The sequence below is a fragment of the Mustela putorius genome, unplaced genomic scaffold (assembly GCF_011764305.1).
Source record: "Mustela putorius furo isolate JIRA1106 unplaced genomic scaffold, ASM1176430v1.1 tig00003845_pilon_pilon_pilon, whole genome shotgun sequence".
Lineage (NCBI taxonomy): Eukaryota > Metazoa > Chordata > Mammalia > Carnivora > Mustelidae > Mustela > Mustela putorius.
Window position 1 is genome coordinate 75538536 of NW_025421998.1, and position 13648 is coordinate 75552183.

The 13648-nt window shown below is 36.5% G+C and overlaps 1 long non-coding RNA gene across 2 annotated transcripts in view; it reads right to left on the minus strand.

Moving 5' to 3' along the window:
- The window catches only part of LOC101670770, an 86765-nt gene extending 73564 nt beyond the window's left edge, over window positions 1-13201 (minus strand). For both annotated transcript variants that reach the window (XR_001177718.2, XR_001177719.2), the window contains exons 1-2: window positions 13114-13201; window positions 9246-9380 (exon numbers count right to left, since the gene is read on the minus strand). This is a non-coding gene — a long non-coding RNA (uncharacterized LOC101670770). The remainder of the gene's footprint in view (window positions 1-9245; window positions 9381-13113) is intronic.
- Window positions 13202-13648: the final 447 nt, after the last annotated feature.

Below are 13648 nucleotides of genomic sequence, written 5' to 3' on the forward strand. Positions count from 1 at the left end.
GGGGAAAGAAATTTGGTCAGCCTTGTATTTCTGCAGTCTTCTGGCTTAATCTGGCAATCCTAAACTGGAAAAAGGGGAAAGTCCAAGTTAAAAATGAGAAATGTAAGAATGAAAAGTGATTACTTCAAGGAAAGGTAAAAAAAATAAATAAATAATGCAATAAGGAAATTTTAACATTTCCTTGGTACATTGTGAGAATCTGAGGAAAAGGAGTAATAGCTATTAGCTATATTTACAGATATTTATAAAGGTGAAGCTATCCGTCTTTGCAATCTCCTTTGGGTGAATCTGATGTTTATACTGACTCTGGATAATTTAAGAAGCATTCAATCTGGAATATCTGTATTATGTGTCTCAGTGATACTAATAGTATATACTAAAACACTTGGAATAATTCTAATGGCATTTTGATTTTCATTTTACAGGTTGATCCATTACAACAGACTTTAGAAGGTGCTATGCAGGAGCTGTTGACTTCTGAGTGCACACAGAAGACCAGGGGTCACTATGTATCTATTCATCTAGGTGATGACCAGTTGAGAAAGGTGCTGGATTCAATGGTACCTGTACAGTGCTCAAGATCAAAGTTCCATGTGTCTTAATGTCTACAGACCATCTGTTTGTGGATGGAAAGGTAAAGAACACTGATAAAGTAAAACAAGTATCAGCTTTGGAGTGACCCTTTGTGTCTCAACACCACTACTAAAAATGACAACATCCACTGATTTGGAAAAGTCTTTGGCATTCTCAAACTTGAGTATATTTGGAGTCTCTACTATCCATATTACTTAATTCTGAGGAACTCAGTATTTCAAATCTAAAATATACACTCAATTTCCAAGCATTAAGCAAGCACCCTGGGACAACTTCATTTTTGGTGAATAAACTATACTGACCAAAACTTTAAATAATATCATTAATAGTAGTAGGTCCAGCTTAATTTGTCTTTAATAAAGACAGACATATTGAGTCAAAATAGTTGGTCTCTACTGGATGCATATGTGGGATAACATCTCGGGAAGAAAAGAAAGAATGGCAAACCACTTCAATAGCACAGTTGCAGAAAACTAGATAAAGCAAACTGAACAGATAATTAGATAATATACACAGAAATTAAGATGGGAAACAGTATACCTGCTGAAAAATTAGTGTCATTTATTATGCTTACTTGTGATAGAAAGTAGAAAAAAACTGTGGACTGGGATCTTGGCAGTAGAAGTTCAAGGAATAAACTTGTAAGAAACTAATGGCTTCCTAATTTACAGGAACTCATAAATAGGAAATGTAATCTGTATTGATGCTTTCTAACTTCTAAGAGACCATAAATAAAAAAAAAATAGTTGTGAAATTATTGGTTGGGATTGGAGGCCTATTAAAATTGGATTTTATTGGTCGAGGAGAGGTTAGGCATTACTTAAAGATAAGGACAATTTGTAACCTTTGTCAGTATCTCCATATAATATGAAACAAGAAGAATGATTATGACTACCAAAGAATTAGAATCGATTTAACTGAGATTTTGTCCTTCATTTAAATCTCAATCTGTGAAAACAGTGTCATGCGGATAAGTGCAACTTTTGGTGGACCTCTATTTGAACTCATAAAATAATTGGTACTTTGTGATGCTGGCTTAATTTGTAATATTATTTTTTAATTTTTAATTAAAGTACAACATATGACATTATATTAGTTTCAGGTGTATAGAATAATGATTCAACAATTCTATACATTTCTCAATGGTCACCATGACAAGTGTAGCCACTATCTGTCACCATACAATATTATAACAATATTATTGACTATACTCCCTGTCCTTAACTTTTCATCTCTTATTTTATAACTAGAAGTATGTACCCCTTAATGCCCTCTATTTCACTCATACCTCAACCAACCTCCCCTCTGGCAACCAAGTTTGTTCTGGATCTATGAATCTTGTTTCTATTTTTTTAGATTCTCTTTAGAATTGTTTTCAGATTTTCTGATTTATTTCGCTTAGGATAATATTCTATTAAGTCCATCTATGTTGTTGCAAATGGCAAGACTGCACTCTTCATTATAGCTGAGTAATATTACGATATGTGTGCATGTGTGTGTGTGCAAATACATACACACCCCACATATTCTTTATCCATTCATACATCAGTTGACACTTATATTGCTTCTGTATCATAGTGGTACTTATATTTTTCAAGTTAGTGTTTTCGTTTTTTTAAATCTTCAGAGGTGAAACTGCTGGGCCGTATAGCAGTTCTATTTTTGACATTTTGAAGAACCTCCATATTGTTTTCCAGAGTGGACATATCAAATTTCATTCCCACCAACAGTACACAAGGTGTCCCTTTTCTCCATACCCTCGTCAACACATTATTTCTTGTCTTTTTGATAATAGCCATTCTGACAGGTGTGAAGTCGTCTCATTGCGGTTTTCATTTTCATTTTCTTGATGGTTAGTGATGTTGAAAATCTTTTCATAAGCTTGTCAGCTATCTGTATGTCTTCTCTGGATAAATGTCTACTCAGGTCCACTACTTATTTTTTAATTGGGGTTTTTTTTTGATTTGTTGTTGTTCTTGAGTTGTATAAGTTCTTTATATATTTTGGATATCAACCCATTATGAGATATACCATTTGCAAGTATCTTATCCCACTCAGTAGGTTGCATTTTGTTGATTATTTCCTTTACTATGCAAAAGCTTTTCAGTTTGATGCAGTTTCATTTGTTTATTTTGCTATTTTTGTCCTGGCCTGAGCGGACATCTAAGAAAGTATTGCTAAGACCAATGTCAGTGTCAATGCCTTTTTCTCTAGGAGTGTTATGATTTTGTCTTACATTTAAGTCTTATTGAGCCTATCTTTTAATATGGTGTTTAAAAAAAAAAAAAGCCTAGTTTCATTCTTTTGCATGTATCTGTCCAATCTTCCAACACCATTTATTTATTTATTTATTTATTTATTTATTTTTAAGATTTTATTTATTTATTTGACAGACAGAGATCACAAGTAGGCAGAGAGGCAGGCAGAGAGAGAGAGAGAGAGAGAGGGAAGCAGGCTTCCTGCGGAGCAGGGAGCCCAATGTGGGGCTCGATCCCAGGACCCTGAGATCATGACCCGAGCCGAAGGCAGCAGCCCAAACCACTGAGCCACCCAGGCGCCCCCAACACCATTTATTGACGAGACTGTCCCATCATATGTGCTTGTCTTCTTTGCTGTAGATTGACCATATAAGCATGGGTTTACTTCTTGACTCTCTATTCTGTTTCCTTAATCTACATTTTTTTTGGGGTTGGGGTGCCAGTAACATACTGTTTTGATTCCTACAGATTTGTTGTACAGCTTGAAATCAGACTGTGACTTCTTTAAGCTTTGTTCTTCTTTTTCAGGACTTTGACAGTTAAAGGTGTTTTGTGGTTCCAGATAAATTTTAGGATTACTTCTTCCAGTTTTGTGAAAAACACCATTAGTATTTTGATAGAGATTGCACTGAATCTGTAGATTGCTAATAGTATGGACATTTTAATAATATTAATTCTTCCAATCCAGGAGCACAGTATATCTTTCAGTTTACTTGTATCATCTTCAAATGTTTTCATCAGAATGTCTTATAATATCAGAGTACAGGTCTTTCACCTCCTTGGTTAAATTTACTCCTATTTTATTCTTTTTGATATAACTACAATACTGTTTTCCTAATTTCTCCTTCTGGTAATTTGTTAGTAGTATACAGAAACATACAACAGATTTCTGTATATTAATTTTGTATCCTGCAATTTTACAGAATTCATTTATTAGTTCTAACATTTTTTGGTGGAGTCTTTAGGGACTTCCACATATATCATCATGCTATCTGCAAATAGTGACAGCTTTACTTTCCTTTCCAAATTGAATGCTTTTCACTACTTCTTCTTGTGTAATAGCTGTGGCCAGCATTTCCAATATTATGTGAAATAAAAATAGCAAGAATGGGCATCCTTGTTCCGTTCTTGATCTTAGAAGAAAAGCTTTCAGGTTTTCAAGACTGAGCATGATATTATCTGTGGGTTTGTCATATATGGCCTTTATTATGTTGAGGTGCATTCCCTCTGTATCCATTTTGTTGAGAGTTTTTATCATACATGGATGCTAAATTATGTCAAATGGTTTTTCTGCATCTATTGAGATGACTGTATAATTTCTATCTTTCATTTTGTTATTGTATATCACACTGATGGTTTAAAGATATTAAATCATGCTTGCATCTCTTGAATGAATCCTACTGGGTCACAGTGTATGAACCTTTGAATGTACTGTTGAACCTGATTCGCTAAAATTTTGTTGGGGACTTTTGGATTTATGTTCATCAGGGATATTAGTCTGTAATTTTCCTTTTTTATAGTGTCTTTGTCTGGATTTGGTATCAGGGTAATGTTGGCTTCATAAAATGAGTTTGGCAGTACTCTTTCTCTTCAATTTTTTGGGAACAATTTGAGAATATGTAATAATTCCTATTTAAGTGTTCAGTAGAATTCACCTATGAAGCCATCTGGACCTGGACTTTTTGTTTATTGGGGAGTTTTTTGATTACTGATTTAATTAATTTTATATTAAGTAATTTATATTAATTAATAAATTAATTACTAGCAATTGTTCTGTTCACATTTTCTATTTCTTCATGATTCAGTCGTGGAAGATCATATGTTTCTAGGCGTTTATCCATTTCTTCTAGGTTGTCTAATTTGTTAGTATATGATTGTTTATAGATATTTACATATTTTGGTTATAGGTAGCAAAATGAAGGAAAAACGTTTCTTTTGTTATCACAAAAATTTTGGTCTATACCATGTTTTAACAGGAGAGCCATACATTTTTCTTCCTGGCACTGTACTGCCTGTGAATGTATTATATAAAACTAGATAGTAAATTCTGGAAATAAAGAGTACCTATTCCAAAGTTTTTATCAACTGGTGATATTTAAATGGTATAAATTCACTTTTATTCCAGGAAATAAATCAAGTTCACTTTACACTGGAGCACAGGTGGCTTACTACCTGTCTTATTATCACTGTGCCTAAGTCCAGCTAGTAGTGTTTTTCTCTGCTAGGAGCATCACCACAGCTAGATGGCTACTGGCGTAGGACAAACAAAACTCATGAAGGGAGGGGACTTTTGAGGGTCTTCTAGTGCATTACTTCACAACTTAAAAGAAACAATTAATCAATTGATTGTAAACCTCAAACACTGTCTTACTTTTAGGTCATCAAAGCAACATACTCTTAAACCTTAAGGTAACAATTATTTTTATCTGGTGAAATTTAAATATCTGTTAACACTAATTGGTGTCTCCTCAAAATTTGTATGTTGAAGTCCTTACCCTCTTACCATATTTGCAAAGGTGGTCTTTGCAAATATAAATCAAAATGAAGTTTGCTGGAGTAGGAAAGCATCTAATCCAGTATAACTGTTATCCTTATAAAAAGGGGAAATATGGACAGATATATACACATAGAGGGAGAACACAACATGTACATAAAGATAGAGATTGGTGTGATGAAGGAAGGAGAAGCCAACAAACACCAAAGATTGCCAGCAAACCATCAGAAGCTAGATGTGAGGCTTGAACACATTCTTTTTCACAGCTGTCAGAAATAACCCACCCTGCCAACTCCTTGACCTCAGAATCTAGCCTCCAGAAGTGAGACAATCTGTTTTGTGTAATTTTGTAGTACTTTCTCATGGCAGCTCTAGCAAACTAATGCATTTATTATGACGACAGAACAATGTGGGAGTAACACCCAGCTGGGTTTAGATTCTAGTTTAACTACCAATCAGAATATATTCTTTCTCCTTTCAGTACTTTGGTTTCCTTATCAGTATAATGAAGATGATGCTAATAACTATCTCAAGAAGACTAAATAAGAATCTGTGAAAACTGCTCTGGGGTGCCTGGGTGGCTCAGTTGGTTTAGGCATCTGACTTTGGCTCAGGTCATGATCACTGGGTCCTGGGATCCAACTCTTGAGTCTGGTGCCCTGCTCAGCAGGGAGCCTTTCTCTTTTTCTTTGCCCCTTCTACTGCTTATGCTCTCTCATGCTCTCTCTCTCAAATAAATAAATTAAAAAAAATAAATAATCCATGAAAATAGCTTTGAATAGCTTCTTGTTAAATTAAGTGCTCAATAAATATTAACTAATAATATTACCACCAGCATTTGAGTACTATTACTGCTATTTAACAAAAATGTTAAGTTAAATACAGCAAAGACAATTACTCCTACTTAACATAGTTGTTTAGGGATTAGATATAATACTGTAATAATTCTAGGCAAAATTTTTTTTTCATTTTACTATCTCTAGTGTTGAGATGTAACATAATTGATGATTTCTTATAATTACCAATGTTTTAATATTTCATATTAGTACTTTAAGTAATGGAATATCTTATAATCTATAATGCCTTATGATTAGTTAAGTATACATCTATACATTATAGAATTGTTACATTTCCAGAGGGGTTCAATGAGTTGAGCTCAGTCATTTGAGACTCAGTTGACTCTTGGTTTTGGCTCATGCCATGATCTCGATTCTTGGGATCAAGCTGTGCATGTTGGGCTCCATAATCAGTGCACAGTCTGCTTGTCCCTCTCCCTCTTTCTCTGCTCCTCCTCTCCTCACACACTCTCTCTAAAATAAATAAATAAAATCTTTTAAAAAAGGATTATTACACTTCCAGGACAGAGTTTGTATTAAATACATTGTAGCTATTCTGAGTACAATAGGGTAAGCTGGCTAAAAAAAGTTCATCTTTAGACTTTGTCTAAAAGTCTAAATAATGGTGTATGGAAGGGGTAAAGAATGGTGTTTGCTGAAATGCAGGCAACAAAAGACTGATAGAACTGCTGAAGAAATGTGAGAGGACAGAGGGCAGTCATTCTATGTAGTTTTTCAATGGGTTTTGAATTAAGGGAAAGCTGATGTGGGCAGTAACTGAAGAGAGAAGTGGAGTTAAACATATTTTTAAGTATATGATAAATGACAGCACAAATTCAATAAAGAGGAAAATGTAATAATGAAAGGGCTACAAGGAAGAATTAATTGAACAATATCCTTAAAAAGCCAAGTGGTGAGATCTGTTTTCTAAGAGGAAGGGCTGAACTATATGGGAGGTAGAACATTTCACAGTAATAGGAGAGAAGCAAGGTTCATCCAAATGTACAAATGTGATCCTGAGAACTCATGCAAATTCTTTTCTAGTTGCCTTTGTTTGTTTGTTTGTTTGCCTTTTGTTTTTTTCTTTCAGTGAAATAGAAAGCAAGTTATCAGTTGACTAGGAGACAGGTGGATGAATTGTTGAACGATAGAGGAGATATGGAATAGTGACCCACAAGGCTGGGAGTATGAAAGGAACACAGAACCATGATAATAACCAGGTAACATTAAAGCCTGCTAAAGTAACTTTTTTATTCTATTTCATTAATATTTGTGGTTCTTATCGCAATTAGACTGTATTTTAATTAATGAAATTCTAGGAAATATCTTATTATTCATAAGGGAAATTCTACCAGTTTTTTTCCCTAAAATGTTCTATCATTACAACTGTTATTCCCGATGGTCACTTTGAGTAATTTCATTAAAATAAAAATTTGGTTGATAGTCTCATTGACTTTAAGTCAGTTGAAGGTTAGTGTGGGAAGAGATCACATTTTGAGAATGAGTGATTGCACTGGGGAATCACAGTGAAATATTTCACTTATTGTTTTCCTTTTTAATGATTCTTAGGAACGTTTTGCTATTTCAAGTACATCTACATATTTCTAAGGTTATATATAAAGATTTCGTTAAAATTTTACTTCTATTGAGTAACGATTTTATAAAGTGATTTCCTATCCCTGGCTATAATGGAACTGTAGTGATGATGGAAAAGTATCACTAACTGTGATCACTAGATGACACTGATTCTTAGATAGCATAAAAGGAAATACGTTCTAGTCCTTTGCTATGCTGTGAGCGTACATGTGTGCATTTCATTTGGATTTTATTAAAAAGCCTTCCCAGACATTGAAGTTGAAATATTACAGAAATGTTTTGTATTGCCTGTTTTTCCCCAGTAATGTTCCAATATTATAGCTGTTGGGCAAATTTAAAAGAATGCATTTTAAGCATTCTTTTAAGCATTAAGTAGTTAATTTTATTTTTATTCTAACTAAATTCTAGTTTCAGCGAGGCCACATTAAAGATGTGACTAAACTATCATATAACAATTATAGCTAATTGATTTTCTTGATGGAGTTTTATTATTGTTGGATAAGTTGTTTCTATTTTCTGATTTATTTAAAACTGGCAACAAAAAGCGATTTTCTCTGAGGACACTGTAACAAAGGGCTGTCCAGCTGGTTGCTGAAAAGCCTTAGAAGGGAGGAACACCAGGCTTCAAAGGGGAGGCAGAAAGCCATGTCCAGCTCCAGGCAGAAGTGAAATGGAGGCAGAAGCACACACCATTCTCAGAATCTGTCCCCACCTGTCTGAAGCCATCCCTTATAGTTTCCGGTCACCTGGCCCCTATTACCTTCTTTATGACTTTTTTGTTGAGAGGATGGTGCCCTTTCAAAAGACTATGTCCATCACTTGCGTCATGTTCCCCACAGGGCACCGGCGCATATTTTCCGAGTTCTGTTCCCAGAATACAGGGCTGTCACTATTCGCACCCCCGCCTGCGAGGCCTCCCCTCTGACCTGAGGAAGAGCCACAGCGCCACTCACCTTTCCTTCCACAGGAAAAAAAAAAAAGACCGTTTTCATCGTCCTGGAGAGGAGAATGAGCATCTTTGGATGAATCCAGGCGCTCCCTACTGCACTCCCGCGCTAGGCCACCCGGGCAGGCCTCGAGCCTAAATCTCTTCCACCTCACACTTCCAAACGCAGAGCTAATTGCCGTCAAGCAGCTGGCGAAATTCCACTGCACATGCGCATTGCGGACACCTTTGTTTGGGGCATGCGCACTGTAGCTCATTGGCTGTGGGAACCCAGGCGTGTGCTCCACCCACACGGTGTCCCACTCCCAACTTCAGAAGTATTCCACACACAGCTGTGTGTTCGTCTCATTCTAGGAACAATAAGTGAAGCATGCCGGGAAACACTATTGCCTGTGAAAAAGCCGACTTTTTTCAAGATAGGATCGGTGTCAACCCAGGGACCCAGGTCCCTGTAGCCTCGTTCTGCGGAGAACTTAAGGTACCTCATGAATTTGCTTTCATTGTTTTGATATACTTCTTACCTCACTTAATGGCAGAAGCCTGAGTCCTGGAGCATACTCTTCTAAAACCCTAGTCTTTGTTTCTGGAAATTAGCAGGATTCGGGTCCATGCCTTGGTTTCAGAAAGTGTGGTAGCTGGTACTCCCATATGGTAACCTATGAGGTGGCAATGAAGTATACTGTCCAGCCAAACAGAAGTAAAAAAGCATTACCGTGGCGTCCCTCCCCCCGACCTACAATAACATTCATCTGGTCAATAACAAGATTCTGTTTCTATTTATATGTGTGTGTGGGGGGAGGGGTATTAAGTTCTCTCTCTTCCCTTCCTATTCTCCCCTTTCCCTCTACCCTCCCTTTCCCCCTCCCTCTCTGCCTTCCTCTTTGTAGTGAAAATTTTTATGGAGTTTCACAAGTCGTGTATATAACAATTCCAGAGGTTCTGGATGAGGTTACGAGGAATGTTCTTCCCAGTAGAATTATTTTTTCTATTGGAAGACACAGGGATAACCAACAGATCACTTTGTTATTGTTGGGTTTTGATGTTTAACTTTGTAAGGGCTGATCTATTAGCACATATCCTTAAGGTGTTGCTCTTATTCCTGAGCAGAATATCCTTCTACATGCTCTAATGAGAGTTTTAGTTCTTTATTTATCCATTTTGGTATGGTTTGAACACAGCCTATAGCCCTTAAGTATCAGATTGAATTATATTTCAGTTAGAAAGAATAGCATGTGAAGTTGTTGGGAAGTTGTTCACCTATTTAATTGTTGCTCATCTATTTATCCTCTCCACTAATGTGTTTTGTCAGTTCACACTGACAAAACTGTATTGTCTTTATGTCTCATCCTGTACATGTGAGCTTAGGAGTCAGTTGATACATAACGGAAAATTGCATGTAGAATCTGAGAATTCAGGTTTCTATGGCTTTCTCATGACCAAGTTGTTGTTTTTTCAAATTCTATCAACTTTAGTAAAGCTGAGGTCCAACTTCTTTCTCCTCTGTCTATTGAGACTTCTGCTTTATGCTTAAATTGCACTTCCCTTTTCTGCTGGATTGAATATGGGACTCTGGAAATTGCTTACCTTCAGTAATATTAGCACCTCAAGTCTTCCCTGAGTAGTTGTGCTGCGGTGTCTGAAGATGGTCACTCAGTTATACTGATCAGCCTTTATAGTTGTTTTTGGCAAAGGATTTGGTCTGATACAAGTCTGAAGCTTCATCATGGACAGAGCTGGGAATCTCTACCTGGGACTCTGAGGTGCTAAGGATCTAATTTGTAAGAAGTAGTAACCCACTGGATAGTTTTAAGCAGTAAAGTGATTAATGGTTTACAAAGGTTATGCTGGCAGTAATGTGGTGGAATGGATTAGAGGATAATTATATTGGAGCCATGGAGAGAATTGAAGGGACATAGTTGTAATTTAGATAAGAAATAAGAACCCAAAATAACATTATATAATGCTGAAAGAGATTACGGTATAAGTGAGGCAGCTCACAAACTTTAGGAGGAAATGACCCTTTCATATATCCAAGGTTAAGGTGAAAGGATGAATCAGAAAGACTACTCAAAATATAATGTAAGATATTATAATAAAATAATGTAGATTGGAGAGAATAGTGGCCTGGAATAAGCTCATAGCAATGATCAGATTTTGGATACAGTTGGAAGTAGTAAAATGAACATTAACTATTATAGGCCTTTGAGAAAGAATTAAAGAACACAAGTGTTTTGAACTGAGTATAAGAATGGGCTAACCTGTACTAAGATTAAGAAAGCAGTGTAGAGAGCCAGTCTGTGTTTGAGTGTCAGGAGGTCGATTTGGACATGCTGAAGGTGAGATGCATGTAGACAATCAAAGGTAAGTTATCAAATAGGCAGCTAGATTCCTGATTCACCTTGCGGGTCAGAAGAGGGGACCAGTTTGAAACTCTCTATTTGGAATTCAGTAATATATAGGTAATATGTAAATTTTGTGAGATTGAATGAAATCACCCAGAAATGAATATAGGTTAAAAAAAAAATTCTAGGCACAATAGTCTAGGTATTTTTTTTTTTTTAAAGTTAGTACTGCCAGGATTTGCTTTTACTTTGAATGTGTACCATGCTGGGATTCAAAAATGACTCCAATTTTGAAAAAGAAAAGTGAAAGTGTAAATGGAGTGATCTGGAACACTTTAGCACTGGAAATGATGTGGAACTAGCAAAGTTGACTGAGAAGGTGTAACCAGATCATTAGGACAGTTGCAGCGTCTTGGAACACTAGTGAAGGAAAGTGTTTCAAGGATCATGAAATGATCACTTGTTACAAATATTGTTATATTAATACTAAGATTGATAAATGATTATTGGATTTCACAAAATAAAGATCTTGCTGGAGAAGAGTGAGAATGATGTCAGTCAAGTACAAAAGGATGAGGGCAATTGCATTGAGAATGGAGAGGAAGAAACTGGAGGCAGAACTCATAGGCAATAATTAAAAAAAATGTTACTGTAAAGCAAATAAAAGACATAAGGTGGTAGTTACTGGAGGGAGTATGTCATAATGCTGTTCTGATGAGAAAACATTCGTATGGATTTATGCTAATTTCCATTATGCAGCAGAAAAAGAAAATTGTTGATCCGTGTGTTGAGGTAGAGGGGATTGCTGGATCCATGCTATGAATTAGCTGGAGAGAATGGGCTTTAGTGCCAAGAGGAAGGCTAAGCCTTTGCTAAAAAGATGAAAATTTCACCTACAATAACTGGAAGGAAAGCAAAACATTTTTGGCAAGGTATAAATAAGTGGGTAGATGTCCTGGTAGCCTGTGGAATTTTGTGTCTTTTTTCTCAATGAATCAGAAAACAAGGACACCAGCTGCAGGCGAGTTTGAGGAGGTTTTGAGAAGGAAAACATGAAATGGTTAAGGAGAATGAGAGTGGGAATGGACCAAAGAACTAGTTTGTCATTGCTATTCAATATTAAGAACTTACTTGAAGTGTCTTCTGTGAACTGAAAGTGGTAACAGACAGTGTGTCATTTTCTTCAGTCACATTAGTGTCTCAAGTGGGTAGTTTTAAGTAAGGCTGTGGTTTAGCCAGCAAGTAAGAAAAAGAGAAGGGGGGTAAAATATTAAGAATCGACCATAGACTTTAACCAAGAAAGTAGGGAGGTGATGGTATGGGTAGAGTATGGGTAAATGTCCGTGAAAAAATAGTAAGATTTATGAAAGGCAGGTGGGGATTGTTTGGAAGGATTTTTGGTGTTTTGTGACTAGACAAAGTACGCCAGACATGTGGGAGTTGGAGTTCAGATGAGATTAGAGAGAGAGTGCAGTTATTGTTAATGACAGATTGCAGCATTTGACCACGAAGGTGAGATGCTGAGTTAAGTTGCAGAGCAAGGTTGCTGGAGGAGACTGATTGTTCCAGGGAAAGTAAATTTCAGTTTGAAAGAGTTAAAACATGAGGTGTAATTTTGAATAAAAAGTGTGTATTTTTGAGAATTGTGCTAGATTTCAATCCTAATCCACAAGATATAATAAAATATATATTGATGGGAGTCAGGAAGGCTATACTCTAATCACTTTCTGTTACAGACTAATTGTGTGACCTTGATGAAACACTTATCCCTTCAAGCTTTGATTCTTTATCTTTTGGCAGTATCAGTGCCCTTCAGCTGAAGACCACCAGGAACACATTTGTAGATGAACAAGTTGGGTTTGTTATTCATTGCACTATGAGAGAATGTAAATCTCTTAGGCATCCTAGAAAGAGAGCACAAAAAAGACTTACAGGGGTCTTAATGCCTCTTAATATGTTAAAGTGAACCCAGGGATTTTTAATTTATAGAGGTGAATGCATGTCAACATGGAGAAGTTAATACCACTGAAAGATTTTTATTACTTACATTTTCCCTGAGAAGGGGGCAAGTCACATCCTGGGAGAATACCAGAGTTGGTCAGCAAGCAGACAGGACTGAGGGAAAAGCCTATGCCAGAGTTTTTATTACTATAGTAACTGGAAGTTCTTAGGTGGTGACATCACCTATTAGCCAGCAGTTGGAACACAGATGTTGGGGTTTGTGACTGGAAGGTTTGTAGCATGATTTTCATGCACTTGTGAAAGCTGGATCATAGGAAAGATGTGAACAACTTTCTTTGGCTGTTAGTTCAGCCCTGTGATTAATGGATGCCAATAAACAAATACAGAATTTAAGGAAACAGAAATAGAAGACTTGGTCCTTCTAATTTCCTCAATGATATGTTCTTCCTGAATTAAAATTTTAACACATTTGGGGCACCTGGGTGGCTCGGTGGGTTAAAGCCTCTGCCTTCGGCTCAGGTCATGATCCCAGGGTCCTGGGATTGAGCCCAACATCAGACTCTCTGCTCAGCAGGGAGCTTGCTTCCCCCTCTATCTCTGCCTGCCTCTCTGCCTACTTG